Source organism: Argiope bruennichi, chromosome 10, assembly GCF_947563725.1.
Source record: "Argiope bruennichi chromosome 10, qqArgBrue1.1, whole genome shotgun sequence".
In the NCBI taxonomy this organism is placed as follows: domain Eukaryota; kingdom Metazoa; phylum Arthropoda; class Arachnida; order Araneae; family Araneidae; genus Argiope; species Argiope bruennichi.
Window position 1 is genome coordinate 80,411,424 of NC_079160.1, and position 15,388 is coordinate 80,426,811.

Here is a 15,388-nt window from a genome sequence, read left to right on the forward strand (position 1 = left end):
CGAAGGATTTCGTTACGAAAGCAGGAGGAAATTTCCAGTCCAAGGCAGGATTCGAACCTGCAATCTTCTGATTCGAAGTCAGACGCCTTATCCGTTAGGCCACGTGGACGTTAAATCACGTAATTCAAACCCTTTTTCAGCGAATATTTTTCAAACATATTGCCCAAAAGTGAAGCAAACATCTTGATGATGTCTTCAGAATATTGGTCAAAACGGATACCACGTCTGTGACAGGATTCGAACCTACAATTTTCTGATTCGAAGTCAGACGTTTTATCCATTAAGCCACACGGACGGTTTTCAAAATACCCCTTTCGTTCTTTAGCGTGACTGACTATTAAAACATAAAATGCGGTCAAAATTCGTTTTGGTGGTCGAAGGATTTCGTTACGAAAGCAGGAGGAAATTTCCAGTCCACGGCAGGATTCGAACCAGCAATCTTCTGATTCGAAGTCAGACAACTTATCCGTTAGGCCACGTGGACGTTAAATCACGTAATTCAAACCCTTTTTCAGCGAATATTTTTCAAACATATTGCCCAAAAGTGAAGCAAACATCTTGATGATGTCTTCAGAATATTGGTCAAAACGGATACCACGTCTGTGACAGGATTCGAACCTACGATTTTCTGATTCGAAGTCAGACGTTTTATCCATTAAGCTACACGGAGGGTTTTCAAAATACCCCTTTCGTTCTTTAGCGTGACTGACTATTAAAAAATAAAATGCGGCCAAAATTCGTTTTGGTGCTCGAAGGATTTCGTTACGAAAGCAGGAGGAAATTTCCAGTCCACGGCAGGATTCGAACCTGCAATCTTCTGATTCGAAGTCAGACGCCTTATCCGTTAGGCCACGTGGACGTTAAATCACGTAATTCAAACCCTTTTTCAGCGAATATTTTTCAAACATATTGCCCAAAAGTGAAGCAGACATCTTGATGATGTCTTCAGAATATTGGTCAAAACGGATACCACGTCTGTGACAGGATTCGAACCTACAATTTTCTGATTCGAAGTCCGACGTTTTATCCATTAAGCCACACGGACGGTTTTCAAAATACCCCTTTCGTTCTTTAGCGTGACTGACTATTAAAACATAAAATGCGGTCAAAATTCGTTTTGGTGCTCGAAGGATTTCGTTACGAAAGCAGGAGGAAATTTCCAGTCCACGGCAGGATTCGAACCTGCAATCTTCTGATTCGAAGTCAGACGCCTTATCCGTTAGGCCACGGGGACGTTAAATCACGTAATTCAAACCCTTTTTTAGCGAATATTTTTCAAACATATTGCCTAAAAGTGAAGCAAACATCTTGATGATGTCTTCAGAATATTGGTCAAAACGGATACCACGTCTGTGACAGGATTCGAACCTACAATTTTCTGATTCGAAGTCGGATGTTTTATCGATTAAGCCACACGGTCGGTTTTCAAAATACCCCTTTCGTTCTTAAGCATGACTGACTATTAAAACATAATATGCGGTGAAAAATCGTTTTGGTGCTCGAAGGATTTCGTTACGAAAGCAGGAGGAAATTTCCAGTCCACGGCATTATTCGAACCTGCAATGTTCTGATTCGAAGTCAGACGCCTTGTCCGTTAGGCCACGTGGACGTTAAATCACGTAATTCAAACCCTTTTTCAGCGAATATTTTTCAAACATATTGCCCAAAAGTGAAGCAAACATCTTGATGATGTCTTCAGAATATTGGTCAAAACGGATACCACGTCTGTGACAGGATTCGAACCTACAATTTTCTGATTCGAAGTCGGATGTTTTATCCATTAAGCCACACGGCCGGTTTTCAAAATACCCCTTTCGTTCTTTAGCATGACTGACTATTAAAACATAATACGCGGTGAAAAATCGTTTTGGTGCTCGAAGGATTTCGTTACGAAAGCAGGAGGAAATTTCCAGTCCACGGCATTATTCGAACCTGCAATGTTCATATTCGATGTCAGACGCCTTGTCCGTTAGGCCACGTGGACGTTAAATCACGTAATTCAAACCCTTTTTATGCGAATATTTTTCAAACATATTGCCCAAAAGTGAAGCAGACATCTTGATGATGTCTTCAGAATATTGGTCAAAACGGATACCACGTCTGTGACAGGATTCGAACCTACAATTTTCTGATTCGAAGTCAGACGTTTTATCCATTAAGCCACACGGACGGTTTTCAAAATACCCCTTTCGTTCTTTAGCGTGACTGACTATTAAAACATAAAATGCGGTCAAAATTCGTTTTGGTGCTCGAAGGATTTCGTTACGAAAGCAGGAGGAAATTTCCAGTCCACGGCATTATTCGAACCTGCAATGTTCTGATTCGATGTCAGACGCCTTGTCCGTTAGGCCACGTGGACGTTAAATCACGTAATTCAAACCCTTTTTATGCGAATATTTTTCAAACATATTGCCCAAAAGTGAAGCAGACATCTTGATGATGTCTTCAGAATATTGGTCAAAACGGATACCACGTCTGTGACAGGATTCGAACCTACAATTTTCTGATTCGAAGTCGGATGTTTTATCCATTAAGCCACACTGACGGTTTTCAAAATACCCCTTTCGTTGTTTAGCGTGAATGACTATTAAAACAAAAAATGCGGTCAAAATTCGTTTTGGTGCTCGAATTATTTCGTTACGAAAGCAGGAGGAAATTTACAGTCCACGGCAGGATTCGAACCTGCAATCTTCTGATTCGAAGTCAGACGCCTTATCCGTTAGGCCACGTGGACGTTAAATCACGTAATTCAAACCCTTTTTCAGCGAATATTTTTCAAACATATTGCCCAAAACGGAAGCAAACATCTTGATGATTTCTTCAGAATATTGGTCAAATCGGATACCACGTCTGTGACAGGATTCGAACCTACAATTTTCTGATTCGAAGTCAGACGTTTTATCCATTAAGCCACACGGACGGTGTTCAAAATACCCCTTTCGTTCTTTAGCGTGACTGACTATTAAAACATAAAATGCGGTCAAAATTCGTTTTGGTGCTCGAAGGATTTCGTTACGAAAGCAGGAGGAAATTTCCAGTCCACGGCAGGATTCGAACCAGCAATCTTCTGATTCGAAGTCAGACAACTTATCCGTTAGGCCACGTGGACGTTAAATCACGTAATTCAAACCCTTTTTCAGCGAATATTTTTCAAGCATATTGCCCAAAAGTGAAGCAAACATCTTGATGATTTCTTCAGAATATTTTGCAAAACGGATACCACGTCTGTGACAGGATTCGAACCTACAATTTTCTGATTCGAAGTCAGACGTTTTATCCATTAAGCCACACTTTCGGTTTTCAAAATACCCCTTTCGTTCTTTAGCGTGACTGACTATTAAAAAATAAAATGCGGTCAAAATTCGTTTTGGTGCTCGAAGGATTTCGTTACGAAAGCAGGAGGAAATTTCCAGTCCACGGCAGGATTCGAACCTGCAATCCTCTGATTCGAAGTCAGAGGCCTTATCCGTTAGGCCACGTGGACGTTAAATCCCGTAATTCAAACCCTTTTTCAGCGAAAATTTTTCAAACATATTGCCCAAAAGTGAAGCAGACATCTTGATGATGTCTTCAGAATATTGGTCAAAACGGATACCACGTCTGTGACAGGATTCGAACCTACAATTTTCTGATTCGAAGTCAGACGTTTTATCCATTAAGCCACACGGACGGTGTTCAAAATACCCCTTTCGTTCTTTAGCGTGACTGACTATTAAAACATAAAAAGCGGTCAAAATTCGTTTTGGTGCTCGAAGGATTTCGTTACGAAAGCAGGAGGAAATTTCCAGTCCAAGGCAGGATTCGAACCTGCAATCTTCTGATTCGAAGTCAGACGCCTTATCCGTTAGGCCACGTGGACGTTAAATCACGTAATTCAAACCCTTTTTCAGCGAATATTTTTCAAACATATTGCCCAAAAGTGAAGCAAACATCTTGATGATGTCTTCAGAATATTGGTCAAAACGGATACCACGTCTGTGACAGGATTCGAACCTACGATTTTCTGATTCGAAGTCAGACGTTTTATCCATTAAGCTACACGGAGGGTTTTCAAAATACCCCTTTCGTTCTTTAGCGTGACTGACTATTAAAAAATAAAATGCGGCCAAAATTCGTTTTGGTGCTCGAAGGATTTCGTTACGAAAGCAGGAGGAAATTTCCAGTCCACGGCAGGATTCGAACCAGCAATCTTCTGATTCGAAGTCAGACAACTTATCCGTTAGGCCACGTGGACGTTAAATCACGTAATTCAAACCCTTTTTCAGCGAATATTTTTCAAGCATATTGCCCAAAAGTGAAGCAAACATCTTGATGATTTCTTCAGAATATTTTGCAAAACGGATACCACGTCTGTGACAGGATTCGAACCTACAATTTTCTGATTCGAAGTCAGACGTTTTATCCATTAAGCCACACTTTCGGTTTTCAAAATACCCCTTTCGTTCTTTAGCGTGACTGACTATTAAAAAATAAAATGCGGTCAAAATTCGTTTTGGTGCTCGAAGGATTTCGTTACGAAAGCAGGAGGAAATTTCCAGTCCACGGCAGGATTCGAACCTGCAATCCTCTGATTCGAAGTCAGAGGCCTTATCCGTTAGGCCACGTGGACGTTAAATCCCGTAATTCAAACCCTTTTTCAGCGAATATTTTTCAAACATATTGCCCAAAAGTGAAGCAAACATCTTGATGATGTCTTCAGAATATTGGTCAAAACGGATACCACGTCTGTGACAGGATTCGAACCTACAATTTTCTGATTCGAAGTCAGACGTTTTATCCATTAAGCCACACGGACGGTGTTCAAAATACCCCTTTCGTTCTTTAGCGTGACTGACTATTAAAACATAAAAAGCGGTCAAAATTCGTTTTGGTGCTCGAAGGATTTCGTTACGAAAGCAGGAGGAAATTTCCAGTCCAAGGCAGGATTCGAACCTGCAATCTTCTGATTCGAAGTCAGACGCCTTATCCGTTAGGCCACGTGGACGTTAAATCACGTAATTCAAACCCTTTTTCAGCGAATATTTTTCAAACATATTGCCCAAAACTGAAGCAAACATCTTGATGATGTCTTCAGAATATTGGTCAAAACGGATACCACGTCTGTGACAGGATTCGAACCTACGATTTTCTGATTCGAAGTCAGACGTTTTATCCATTAAGCTACACGGAGGGTTTTCAAAATACCCCTTTCGTTCTTTAGCGTGACTGACTATTAAAAAATAAAATGCGGCCAAAATTCGTTTTGGTGCTCGAAGGATTTCGTTACGAAAGCAGGAGGAAATTTCCAGTCCACGGCAGGATTCGAACCTGCAATCTTCTGATTCGAAGTCAGACGCCTTATCCGTTAGGCCACGTGGACGTTAAATCACGTAATTCAAACCCTTTTTCAGCGAATATTTTTCAAACATATTGCCCAAAAGGGAAGCAAACAACTTGATGATGTCTTCAGAATATTGGTCAAAACGGATACCACGTCTGTGACAGGAGTCGAACCTACAATTTTCTGATTCGAAGTCAGACGTTTTATCCATTAAGCCACACAGACGGTGTTCAAAATACCCCTTTCGTTCTTTAGCGTGACTGACTATTAAAACATAAGAAGCGGTCAAAATTAGTTTTGGTGCTCGAAGGATTTCGTTACGAAAGCAGGAGGAAATTTCCAGTCCACGGCAGGATTCGAACCTGCAATCTTCTGATTCGAAGTCAGACGCCTTATCCGTTAGGCCACGTGGACGTTAAATCACGTAATTCAAACCCTTTTTCAGCGAATATTTTTCAAACATATTGCCCAAAACTGAAGCAAACATCTTGATGATGTCTTCAGAATATTGGTCAAAACGGATACCACGTCTGTGACAGGATTCGAACCTACGATTTTCTGATTCGAAGTCAGACGTTTTATCCATTAAGCTACACGGAGGGTTTTCAAAATACCCCTTTCGTTCTTTAGCGTGACTGACTATTAAAAAATAAAATGCGGCCAAAATTCGTTTTGGTGCTCGAAGGATTTCGTTACGAAAGCAGGAGGAAATTTCCAGCCCACGGCAGGATTCGAACCTGCAATCTTCTGATTCGAAGTCAGACGCCTTATCCGTTAGGCCACGTGGACGTTAAATCACGTAATTCAAACCCTTTTTCAGCGAATATTTTTCAAACATATTGCCCAAAAGGGAAGCAAACAACTTGATGATGTCTTCAGAATATTGGTCAAAACGGATACCACGTCTGTGACAGGAGTCGAACCTACAATTTTCTGATTCGAAGTCAGACGTTTTATCCATTAAGCCACACAGACGGTGTTCAAAATACCCCTTTCGTTCTTTAGCGTGACTGACTATTAAAACATAAGAAGCGGTCAAAATTAGTTTTGGTGCTCGAAGGATTTCGTTACGAAAGCAGGAGGAAATTTCCAGTCCACGGCAGGATTCGAACCTGCAATCTTCTGATTCGAAGTCAGACGCCTTATCCGTTAGGCCACGGGGACGTTAAATCACGTAATTCAAACCCTTTTTTAGCGAATATTTTTCAAACATATTGCCTAAAAGTGAAGCAAACATCTTGATGATGTCTTCAGAATATTGGTCAAAACGGATACCACGTCTGTGACAGGATTCGAACCTACAATTTTCTGATTCGAAGTCGGATGTTTTATCGATTAAGCCACACGGTCGGTTTTCAAAATACCCCTTTCGTTCTTAAGCATGACTGACTATTAAAACATAATATGCGGTGAAAAATCGTTTTGGTGCTCGAAGGATTTCGTTACGAAAGCAGGAGGAAATTTCCAGTCCACGGCATTATTCGAACCTGCAATGTTCTGATTCGAAGTCAGACGCCTTGTCCGTTAGGCCACGTGGACGTTAAATCACGTAATTCAAACCCTTTTTCAGCGAATATTTTTCAAACATATTGCCCAAAAGTGAAGCAAACATCTTGATGATGTCTTCAGAATATTGGTCAAAACGGATACCACGTCTGTGACAGGATTCGAACCTACAATTTTCTGATTCGAAGTCGGATGTTTTATCCATTAAGCCACACGGCCGGTTTTCAAAATACCCCTTTCGTTCTTTAGCATGACTGACTATTAAAACAAAAAATGCGGTCAAAATTCGTTTTGGTGCTCGAATTATTTCGTTACGAAAGCAGGAGGAAATTTACAGTCCACGGCAGGATTCGAACCTGCAATCTTCTGATTCGAAGTCAGACGCCTTATCCGTTAGTCCACGTGGACGTTAAATCACGTAATTCAAACCCTTTTTCCGAAAAAATATTTTTCAAACATATTGCCCAAATGTGAAGCAAACATCTTGATGATGTCTTCAGAATATTGGTCAAAACGGATACCACGTCTGTGACAGGATTCGAACCTACAATTTTCTGATTCGAAGTCAGACGTTTTATCCATTAAGCCACACGGACGGTTTTCAAAATACCCCTTTCGTTCTTTAGCGTGACTGACTATTAAAAAATAAAATGCGATCAAAATTCGTTTTGGTGCTCGAAGGATTTCGTTACGAAAGCAGAAGGAAATTTCCAGTCCACGGCAGGATTCGAACCTGCAATCTTCTGATTCGAAGTCAGACGCCTTATCCGTTAGGCCACGTGGACGTTAAATCACGTAATTCAAACCCTTTTTCAGCGAATATTTTTCAAACATATTGCCCAAAACGGAAGCAAACATCTTGATGATGTCTTCAGAATATTGGTCAAATCAAATACCACGTCTGTGACAGGATTCGAACCTACAATTTTCTGATTCGAAGTCAGACGTTTTATCCATTAAGTCACACGGACGGTGTTCAAAATACCCCTTTCGTTCTTTAGCGTGACTGACTATTAAAACATAAAATGCGGTCAAAATTCGTTTTGGTGCTCGAAGGATTTCGTTACGAAAGCAGGAGGAAATTTCCAGTCCACGGCAGGATTCGAACCTGCAATCTTCTGATTCGAAGTCAGACGCCTTATCCGTTAGGCCACGTGGACGTTAAATCACGTAATTCAAACCCTTTTTCAGCGAATAATTTTCAAACATATTGCCCAAAAGTGAAGAAAACATCTTGATGATGTCTTCAGAATATTGGTCAAAACGGATACCACGTCTGTGAAAGGATTCGAACCGACAATTTTCTGATTCGAAGTCAGACGTTTTATCCATTAAGCCACACGGACGGTTTTCAAAATACCCCTTTCGTTCTTTAGCGTGACTGACTATAAAAACATAAAATACGGTCAAAATTCGTTTTGGTGCTCGAAGGATTTCGTTACGAAAGCAGGAGGAAATTTCCAGTCCACGGCAGGATTCGAACCTGCATTCTTCTGATTCGAAGTCAGACGCCTTATCCGTTAGGCCACGTGGACGTTAAATCACGTAATTCAAACCCTTTTTCAGCGAATATTTTTCAAACATATTGCCCAAAAGGGAAGCAAACATCTTGATGATGTCTTCAGAATATTGGTCAAAACGGATACCACGGCTGTGACAGGATTCGAACCTACAATTTTCTGATTCGAAGTCAGACGTTTCATCCATTAAGACACACGGACGGTGTTCAAAATACCCCTTTCGTTCTTTAGCGTGACTGACTATTAAAACATAAAATGCAGCCAAAATTCGTTTTGGTGCTCGAAGGATTTCGTTACGAAAGCAGAAGGAAATTTCCAGTCCACGGCAGGATTCGAACCTGCAATCTTCTGATTCGAAGTCAGACGCCTTATCCGTTAGGCCACGTGGACGTTAAATCACGTAATTCAAACCCTTTTTCAGCGAATATTTTTCAAACATATTGCCCAAAAGTGAAGCAAACATCTTGATGATGTCTTCAGAATATTGGTCAAAACGGATACCGCGTCTGTGACAGGATTCGAACCTACAATTTTCTGATTCGAAGTCAGACGTTTTATCCATTAAGCCACACGGACGGTTCTCAAAATACCCCTTTCGTTCTTTAGCGTGACTGACTATTAAAACATAAAATGCGGTCAAAATTCGTTTTGGTGCTCGAAGGATTTCGTTACGAAAGCAGGACGAAATATCCAGTCCACGGCAGGATTCGAACCTGCAATCTTCTGATTCGAAGTCAGACGCCTTATCCGTTAGGCCACGTGGACGTTAAATCACGTAATTCAAACCCTTTTTCAGCGAATATTTTTCAAACATATTGCCCAAAAGTGAAGCAAACATCTTGATGATGTCTTCAGAATATTGGTCAAAACGGATACCACGTCTGCGACAGGATTCGAAAATACAATTTTCTGATTCGAAGTCAGACGTTTTATCCATTAAGCCACACGGACGGTTTTCAAAATACCTCTTTCGTTCTTTAGCGTGACTGACTATTAAAACATAAAATGCGGTCAAAATTCGTCTTGGTGCTCGAAGGATTTCGTTACGAAAGCAGGACGAAATATCCACTCCACGGCAAGATTCGAACCTGCAATCTTCTGATTCGAAGTCAGACGCCTTATCCGTTAGGCCACGTGGACGTTAAATCACGTAATTCAAACCCTTTTTCAGCGAATATTTTTCAAACATATTGCCCAAAAGTGAAGCAGACATCTTGATGATGTCTTCAGAATATTGGTCAAAACGGATACCACGTCTGTGACAGGATTCGAACCTACAATTTTCTGATTCGAAGTCAGACGTTTTATCCATTAAGCCACACGGACGGTTTTCAAAATACCCCTTTCGTTCTTTAGCGTGACTGACTATTAAAACATAAAACGCGGTCAAAATTCGTTTTGGTGCTCGAAGGATTTCGTTACGAAAGCAGGAGAAAATTTCCAGTCCACGGCAGGATTCGAACCTGCAATCTTCTGATTCGAAGTCAGACGCCTTATCCGTTAGGCCACGTGGACGTTAAATCACGTAATTCAAACCCTTTTTCAGCGAATATTTTTCAAACATATTGCCCAAAAGTGAAGCAGACATCTTGATGATGTCTTCAGAATATTTGTCAAAACGGATACCACGTCTGTGACAGGATTCGAACCTACAATTCTCTGATTCGAAGTCAGACGTTTTATCCATTAAGCCACACGGACGGTTTTCAAAATACCCCTTTCGTTCTTTAGCGTGACTGACTATTAAAACATAAAATACGGTCAAAATTCGTTTTGGTGCTCGAAGGATTTCGTTACGAAAGCAGGAGGAAATTTTCAGTCCACGGCAGGATTCGAATCTGCATTCTTCTGATTCGAAGTCAGACGCCTTATCCGTTAGGCCACGTGGACGTTAAATCACGTAATTCAAACCCTTTTTCAGCGAATATTTTTCAAACATATTGCCCAAAAGGGAAGCAGACATCTTGTTGATGTCTTCAGAATATTGGTCAAAACGGATACCACGGCTGTGACAGGATTCGAACCTACAATTTTCTGATTCGAAGTCAGACGTTTCATCCATTAAGACACACGGACGGTGTTCAAAATACACCTTTCGTTCTTTAGCGTGACTGACTATTAAAACATAAAATGCAGCCAAAATTCGTTTTGGTGCTCGAAGGATTTCGTTACGAAAGCAGAAGGAAATTTCCAGTCCACGGCAGGATTCGAACCTGCAATCTTCTGATTCGAAGTCAGACGCCTTATCCGTTAGGCCACGTGGACGTTAAATCACGTAATTCAAACCCTTTTTCAGCGAATATTTTTCAAACATATTGCCCAAAAGTGAAGCAAACATCTTGATGATGTCTTCAGAATATTGGTCAAAACGGATACCGCGTCTGTGACAGGATTCGAACCTACAATTTTCTGATTCGAAGTCAGACGTTTTATCCATTAAGCCACACGGACGGTTCTCAAAATACCCCTTTCGTTCTTTAGCGTGACTGACTATTAAAACATAAAATGCGGTCAAATTTCGTCTTGGTGCTCGAAGGATTTCGTTACGAAAGCAGGACGAAATATCCAGTCCACGGCAAGATTCGAACCTGCAATCTTCTGATTCGAAGTCAGACGCCTTATCCGTTAGGCCACGTGGACGTTAAATCACGTAATTCAAACCCTTTTTCAGCGAATATTTTTCAAACATATTGCCCAAAAGTGAAGCAGACATCTTGATGATGTCTTCAGAATATTGGTCAAAACGGATACCACGTCTGTGACAGGATTCGAACCTACAATTTTCTGATTCGAAGTCAGACGTTTTATCCATTAAGCCACACGGACGGTTTTCAAAATACCCCTTTCGTTCTTTAGCGTGACTGACTATTAAAACATAAAACGCGGTCAAAATTCGTTTTGGTGCTCGAAGGATTTCGTTACGAAAGCAGGAGGAAATTTCCAGTCCACGGCAGGATTCGAACCTGCAATCTTCTGATTCGAAGTCAGACGCCTTATCCGTTAGGCCACGTGGACGTTAAATCACGTAATTCAAACCCTTTTTCAGCGAATATTTTTCAAACATATTGCCCAAAAGTGAAGCAGACATCTTGATGATGTCTTCAGAATATTTGTCAAAACGGATACCACGTCTGTGACAGGATTCGAACCTACAATTCTCTGATTCGAAGTCAGACGTTTTATCCATTAAGCCACACGGACGGTTTTCAAAATACCCCTTTCGTTCTTTATCGTGACTGACTAATAAAACATAAAATGCGGTCAAAATTCGTTTTGTTGCTCGAAGGATTTCGTTACGAAAGCAGGAGGAAATTTCCAGTCCACGGCAGGATTCGAACCTGCAATCCTCTGATTCGAAGTCAGACGCCTTATCCGTTAGGCCACGTGGACGTTAAATCACGTAATTCAAACCCTTTTTCAGCGAAAATTTTTCAAACATATTGCCCAAAAGTGAAGCAGACATCTTGATGATGTCTTCAGAATATTTGTCAAAACGGATACCACGTCTGTGACAGGATTCGAACCTACAATTCTCTGATTCGAAGTCAGACGTTTTATCCATTAAGCCACACGGACGGTTTTCAAAATACCCCTTTCGTTCTTTAGTGTGACTGACTATTAAAACATAAAATGCGGTCAAAATTCGTTTTAGTGCTCGAAGGATTTCGTTACGAAAGCAGGAGGAAATTTCCAGTCCACGGCAGGATTCGAACCTGCAATCTTCTGATTCGAAGTCAGACGCCTTATCCGTTAGGCCACGCGGACGTTAAATCAAGTAATTCAAACCCTTTTTCAGCGAATATTTTTCAAACATATTGCCCAAAAGTGAAGCAAACATCTCGATGATATCTTCAGTATATTGGTCAAAACGGATACCACGTCTGTGACAGGATTCGAACCTACAATTTTCTGATTCGAAGTCAGACGTTTTATCCATTAAGCCACGCGGACGGTTTTCAAAATACCCCTTTCTTTCTTTAGCGTGACTGACTATTAAAACATAAAATGCGGTCAAAATTCGTTTTGGTGCTCGAAGGATTTCGTTACGAAAGCAGGAGGAAATTTCCAGTCCACGGCAGGATTCGAACCTGCAATCTTCTGATTCGAAGTCAGACGCCTTATCCGTTAGGCCACGTGGACGTTAAATCACGTTATTCAAACCCTTTTTCAGCGAATATTTTTCAAACATATTGCCCAAAAGTGAAGCAGACATCTTGATGATGTCTTCAGAATATTGGTCAAAACGGATACCACGTCTGTGACAGGTTTCGAACCTACAATTTTCTGATTCGATGTCAGACGTTTTATCCATTAAGCCACACGGACGGTTTTCAAAATACCCCTTTCGTTCTTTAGCGTGACTGACTATTAAAACATAAAATGCGGTCAAAATTCGTTTTGGTGCTCGAAGGATTTCGTTACGAAAGCAGGAGGAAATTTCCAGTCCACGGCAGGATTCGAACCTGCAATCTTCTGATTCGAAGTCAGACGCCTTATCCGTTAGGCCACGTGGACGTTAAATCACGTAATTCAAACCCTTTTACAGCGAATATTTTTCAAACATATTGCCCAAAAGTGAAGCAAACATCTTGATGATGTCTTCAGAATATTGGTCAAAACGGATACCACGTCTGTGACAGGACTCGAACCTACAATTTTCTGATTCGAAGTCAGACGTTTTATCCATTAAGCCACACGGACGGTTTTCAAAATACCCCTTTCGTTCTTTAGCGTGACTGACTATTAAAACATAAAATGCGGTCAAAATTCGTTTTGGTGCTCGAAGGATTTCGTTACGAAAGCAGGAGGAAATTTCCAGTCCACGGCAGGATTCGAACCTGCAATCTTCTGATTCGAAGTCAGACGCCTTATCCGTTAGGCCACGTGGACGTGAAATCACGTAATTCAAACCCTTTTTCAGCGAATATTTTTCAAAAATATTGCCCAAAAGTGAAGCAGACATCTTGATGATGTCTTCAGAATATTGGTCAAAACGGATACCACGTCTGTGACAGGATTCGAACCTACAATTTTCTGATTCGAGGTCAGACGTGCTATCCATTAAGCCACACGGACGGTTTTCAAAATACCCCTTTCGTTCTTTAGCGTGACTGACTATTAAAACATAAAATGCCGTCAAAAATCGTTTTGGTGCTCGAAGGATTTCGTTACGAAAGCAGGAGGAAATTTCCAGTCCACGGCAGGATTCGAACCTGCAGTCTTCTGATTCGAAGTCAGACGCCTTATCCGTTAGGCCACGTGGACGTTAAATCACGTAATTCAAACACTTTTTCAGCGAATATTTTTCAAACATATTGCCCAAAAGTGAAGCAGACATCTTGATGATGTCTTCAGAATATTGGTCAAAACGGATACCACGTCTGTGACAGGATTCGAACCTACAATTTTCTGATTCGAAGTCAGACGTTTTATCCATGAAGCCACACGGACGGTTTTCAAAATACCCCTTTCGTTCTTTAGCGTGACTGACTATTAAAACATAAAATGCGGTCAAAATTTGTTTTGGTGCTCGAAGGATTTCGTTACGAAAGCAGGAGGAAATTTCAAGTCCACGGCAGGATTCGAACCTGCAATCTTCTGATTCGAAGTCAGACGCCTTATCCGTTAGGCCACGTGGGCGTTAAATCACGTAATTAAAACACTTTTTCAGCGAATATTTTTCAAACATATTGCCCAAAAGTGAAGCAAACATCTTGATGATGTCTTCAGAATATTGGTCAAAACGGATACCACGTCTGTGACAGGATTCGAACCTACAATTTTCTGATTCGAAGTCAGACGTTTTATCCATTAAGCCGCACGGACGGTTTTCAAAATACCCCTTTCGTTCTTTAGCGTGACTGACTATTAAAACATAAAATGCGGTCAAAATTCGTTTTGGTGCTCGAAGGATTTCGTTACGAAAGCAGGAGGAAATTTCCAGTGCACGGCAGGATTCGAACCTGCAATCTTCTGATTCGAAGTCAGACGCCTTATCCGTTAGGCCACGTGGACGTTAAATCACGTAATTCAAACACTTTTTCAGCGAATATTTTTCAAACATATTGCCCAAAAGTGAAGCAGACATCTTGATGATGTCTTCAGAATCTTGGTCAAAACGGATACCACGTCTGTGACAGGTTTCGAACCTACAATTTTCTGATTCGAAGTCAGACGTTTTATCCATTAAGCCACACGGACGGTTTTCAAAATACCCCTTTCGTTCTTTAGCGTGACTGACTATTAAAACATAAAATGCGGTCAAAATTCGTTTTGGTGCTCGAAGGATTTCGTCACGAAAGCAGGAGGAAATTTCCAGTCCACGGCAGGATTCGAACCTGCAATCTTCTGATTCGAAGCCAGACGCCTTATCCGTTAGGCCACGTGGACGTGAAATCACGTAATTCAAACCCTTTTTCAGCGAATATTTTTCAAACATATTGCCCAAAAGTGAAGCAGACATCTTGATGATGTCTTCAGAATATTGGTCAAAACGGATACCACGTCTGTGACAGGATTCGAACCTACAATTTTCTGATTCGAAGTCAGACGTGCTATCCATTAAGCCACACGGACGGTTTTCAAAATACCCCTTTCGTTCTTTAGAGTGACTGACTATTAAAACATAAAATGCCGTCAAAATTCGTTTTGGTGCTCGAAGGATTTCGTTACGAAAGCAGGAGGAAATTTCCAGTCCACGGCAGGATTCGAACCTGCAATCTTCTGATTCGAAGTCAGACGCCTTATCCGTTAGGCCACGTGGACGTTAAATCACGTAATTCAAACACTTTTTCAGCGAATATTTTTCAAACATATTGCCCAAAAGTGAAGCAGACATCTTGATGATGTCTTCAGAATATTGGTCAAAACGGATACCACGTCTGTGACAGGATTCGAACCTACAATTTTCTGATTCGAAGTCAGACGTTTTATCCATTAAGCCACACGGACGGTTTTCAAAATACCCCTTTCGTTCTTTAGCGTGACTGACTATTAAAACATAAAATGCGGTCAAAATTCGTTTTGGTGCTCGAAGGATTTC

At 41.0% G+C, this 15,388-nt stretch overlaps 37 non-coding genes across 37 annotated transcripts; all 37 read right to left on the reverse strand.

Annotated features, from left to right (window-relative positions):
- Positions 1-36: 36 nt before the first annotated feature.
- Positions 37-109, reverse strand: Trnar-ucg (transfer RNA arginine (anticodon UCG)). Its single transcript has one exon. It is a non-coding gene; the product is annotated as a tRNA-Arg (tRNA).
- Positions 110-411: 302 nt separating this feature from the next.
- On the reverse strand, positions 412-484 carry Trnar-ucg (transfer RNA arginine (anticodon UCG)). Its single transcript has one exon. It is a non-coding gene; the product is annotated as a tRNA-Arg (tRNA).
- Positions 485-786: 302 nt separating this feature from the next.
- On the reverse strand, positions 787-859 carry Trnar-ucg (transfer RNA arginine (anticodon UCG)). The gene has a single exon. It is a non-coding gene; the product is annotated as a tRNA-Arg (tRNA).
- Positions 860-1,161: 302 nt separating this feature from the next.
- Trnar-ucg (transfer RNA arginine (anticodon UCG)) lies at positions 1,162-1,234 on the reverse strand. Its single transcript has one exon. It is a non-coding gene; the product is annotated as a tRNA-Arg (tRNA).
- Positions 1,235-2,661: 1,427 nt separating this feature from the next.
- On the reverse strand, positions 2,662-2,734 carry Trnar-ucg (transfer RNA arginine (anticodon UCG)). The gene has a single exon. It is a non-coding gene; the product is annotated as a tRNA-Arg (tRNA).
- A 302-nt stretch (positions 2,735-3,036) lies between these two features.
- On the reverse strand, positions 3,037-3,109 carry Trnar-ucg (transfer RNA arginine (anticodon UCG)). Its single transcript has one exon. It is a non-coding gene; the product is annotated as a tRNA-Arg (tRNA).
- A 302-nt stretch (positions 3,110-3,411) lies between these two features.
- Trnar-ucg (transfer RNA arginine (anticodon UCG)) lies at positions 3,412-3,484 on the reverse strand. The gene has a single exon. It is a non-coding gene; the product is annotated as a tRNA-Arg (tRNA).
- Positions 3,485-3,786: 302 nt separating this feature from the next.
- On the reverse strand, positions 3,787-3,859 carry Trnar-ucg (transfer RNA arginine (anticodon UCG)). Its single transcript has one exon. It is a non-coding gene; the product is annotated as a tRNA-Arg (tRNA).
- Positions 3,860-4,161: 302 nt separating this feature from the next.
- Trnar-ucg (transfer RNA arginine (anticodon UCG)) lies at positions 4,162-4,234 on the reverse strand. The gene has a single exon. It is a non-coding gene; the product is annotated as a tRNA-Arg (tRNA).
- Positions 4,235-4,536: 302 nt separating this feature from the next.
- Positions 4,537-4,609, reverse strand: Trnar-ucg (transfer RNA arginine (anticodon UCG)). The gene has a single exon. It is a non-coding gene; the product is annotated as a tRNA-Arg (tRNA).
- A 302-nt stretch (positions 4,610-4,911) lies between these two features.
- Trnar-ucg (transfer RNA arginine (anticodon UCG)) lies at positions 4,912-4,984 on the reverse strand. The gene has a single exon. It is a non-coding gene; the product is annotated as a tRNA-Arg (tRNA).
- A 302-nt stretch (positions 4,985-5,286) lies between these two features.
- On the reverse strand, positions 5,287-5,359 carry Trnar-ucg (transfer RNA arginine (anticodon UCG)). The gene has a single exon. It is a non-coding gene; the product is annotated as a tRNA-Arg (tRNA).
- Positions 5,360-5,661: 302 nt separating this feature from the next.
- On the reverse strand, positions 5,662-5,734 carry Trnar-ucg (transfer RNA arginine (anticodon UCG)). The gene has a single exon. It is a non-coding gene; the product is annotated as a tRNA-Arg (tRNA).
- A 302-nt stretch (positions 5,735-6,036) lies between these two features.
- On the reverse strand, positions 6,037-6,109 carry Trnar-ucg (transfer RNA arginine (anticodon UCG)). The gene has a single exon. It is a non-coding gene; the product is annotated as a tRNA-Arg (tRNA).
- Positions 6,110-6,411: 302 nt separating this feature from the next.
- Trnar-ucg (transfer RNA arginine (anticodon UCG)) lies at positions 6,412-6,484 on the reverse strand. Its single transcript has one exon. It is a non-coding gene; the product is annotated as a tRNA-Arg (tRNA).
- Positions 6,485-7,161: 677 nt separating this feature from the next.
- Positions 7,162-7,234, reverse strand: Trnar-ucg (transfer RNA arginine (anticodon UCG)). Its single transcript has one exon. It is a non-coding gene; the product is annotated as a tRNA-Arg (tRNA).
- A 304-nt stretch (positions 7,235-7,538) lies between these two features.
- Trnar-ucg (transfer RNA arginine (anticodon UCG)) lies at positions 7,539-7,611 on the reverse strand. The gene has a single exon. It is a non-coding gene; the product is annotated as a tRNA-Arg (tRNA).
- Positions 7,612-7,913: 302 nt separating this feature from the next.
- Positions 7,914-7,986, reverse strand: Trnar-ucg (transfer RNA arginine (anticodon UCG)). Its single transcript has one exon. It is a non-coding gene; the product is annotated as a tRNA-Arg (tRNA).
- Positions 7,987-8,288: 302 nt separating this feature from the next.
- Trnar-ucg (transfer RNA arginine (anticodon UCG)) lies at positions 8,289-8,361 on the reverse strand. The gene has a single exon. It is a non-coding gene; the product is annotated as a tRNA-Arg (tRNA).
- A 302-nt stretch (positions 8,362-8,663) lies between these two features.
- Positions 8,664-8,736, reverse strand: Trnar-ucg (transfer RNA arginine (anticodon UCG)). Its single transcript has one exon. It is a non-coding gene; the product is annotated as a tRNA-Arg (tRNA).
- Positions 8,737-9,038: 302 nt separating this feature from the next.
- On the reverse strand, positions 9,039-9,111 carry Trnar-ucg (transfer RNA arginine (anticodon UCG)). The gene has a single exon. It is a non-coding gene; the product is annotated as a tRNA-Arg (tRNA).
- Positions 9,112-9,413: 302 nt separating this feature from the next.
- Positions 9,414-9,486, reverse strand: Trnar-ucg (transfer RNA arginine (anticodon UCG)). Its single transcript has one exon. It is a non-coding gene; the product is annotated as a tRNA-Arg (tRNA).
- A 302-nt stretch (positions 9,487-9,788) lies between these two features.
- On the reverse strand, positions 9,789-9,861 carry Trnar-ucg (transfer RNA arginine (anticodon UCG)). The gene has a single exon. It is a non-coding gene; the product is annotated as a tRNA-Arg (tRNA).
- Positions 9,862-10,163: 302 nt separating this feature from the next.
- On the reverse strand, positions 10,164-10,236 carry Trnar-ucg (transfer RNA arginine (anticodon UCG)). The gene has a single exon. It is a non-coding gene; the product is annotated as a tRNA-Arg (tRNA).
- A 302-nt stretch (positions 10,237-10,538) lies between these two features.
- Positions 10,539-10,611, reverse strand: Trnar-ucg (transfer RNA arginine (anticodon UCG)). Its single transcript has one exon. It is a non-coding gene; the product is annotated as a tRNA-Arg (tRNA).
- A 302-nt stretch (positions 10,612-10,913) lies between these two features.
- Trnar-ucg (transfer RNA arginine (anticodon UCG)) lies at positions 10,914-10,986 on the reverse strand. Its single transcript has one exon. It is a non-coding gene; the product is annotated as a tRNA-Arg (tRNA).
- Positions 10,987-11,288: 302 nt separating this feature from the next.
- Positions 11,289-11,361, reverse strand: Trnar-ucg (transfer RNA arginine (anticodon UCG)). Its single transcript has one exon. It is a non-coding gene; the product is annotated as a tRNA-Arg (tRNA).
- A 302-nt stretch (positions 11,362-11,663) lies between these two features.
- Trnar-ucg (transfer RNA arginine (anticodon UCG)) lies at positions 11,664-11,736 on the reverse strand. The gene has a single exon. It is a non-coding gene; the product is annotated as a tRNA-Arg (tRNA).
- Positions 11,737-12,038: 302 nt separating this feature from the next.
- Positions 12,039-12,111, reverse strand: Trnar-ucg (transfer RNA arginine (anticodon UCG)). Its single transcript has one exon. It is a non-coding gene; the product is annotated as a tRNA-Arg (tRNA).
- A 302-nt stretch (positions 12,112-12,413) lies between these two features.
- Trnar-ucg (transfer RNA arginine (anticodon UCG)) lies at positions 12,414-12,486 on the reverse strand. The gene has a single exon. It is a non-coding gene; the product is annotated as a tRNA-Arg (tRNA).
- Positions 12,487-12,788: 302 nt separating this feature from the next.
- Trnar-ucg (transfer RNA arginine (anticodon UCG)) lies at positions 12,789-12,861 on the reverse strand. The gene has a single exon. It is a non-coding gene; the product is annotated as a tRNA-Arg (tRNA).
- Positions 12,862-13,163: 302 nt separating this feature from the next.
- On the reverse strand, positions 13,164-13,236 carry Trnar-ucg (transfer RNA arginine (anticodon UCG)). Its single transcript has one exon. It is a non-coding gene; the product is annotated as a tRNA-Arg (tRNA).
- Positions 13,237-13,538: 302 nt separating this feature from the next.
- Trnar-ucg (transfer RNA arginine (anticodon UCG)) lies at positions 13,539-13,611 on the reverse strand. Its single transcript has one exon. It is a non-coding gene; the product is annotated as a tRNA-Arg (tRNA).
- Positions 13,612-13,913: 302 nt separating this feature from the next.
- On the reverse strand, positions 13,914-13,986 carry Trnar-ucg (transfer RNA arginine (anticodon UCG)). The gene has a single exon. It is a non-coding gene; the product is annotated as a tRNA-Arg (tRNA).
- Positions 13,987-14,288: 302 nt separating this feature from the next.
- On the reverse strand, positions 14,289-14,361 carry Trnar-ucg (transfer RNA arginine (anticodon UCG)). The gene has a single exon. It is a non-coding gene; the product is annotated as a tRNA-Arg (tRNA).
- Positions 14,362-14,663: 302 nt separating this feature from the next.
- On the reverse strand, positions 14,664-14,736 carry Trnar-ucg (transfer RNA arginine (anticodon UCG)). The gene has a single exon. It is a non-coding gene; the product is annotated as a tRNA-Arg (tRNA).
- A 302-nt stretch (positions 14,737-15,038) lies between these two features.
- Positions 15,039-15,111, reverse strand: Trnar-ucg (transfer RNA arginine (anticodon UCG)). Its single transcript has one exon. It is a non-coding gene; the product is annotated as a tRNA-Arg (tRNA).
- Between the last annotated feature and the right edge of the window lie 277 nt (positions 15,112-15,388).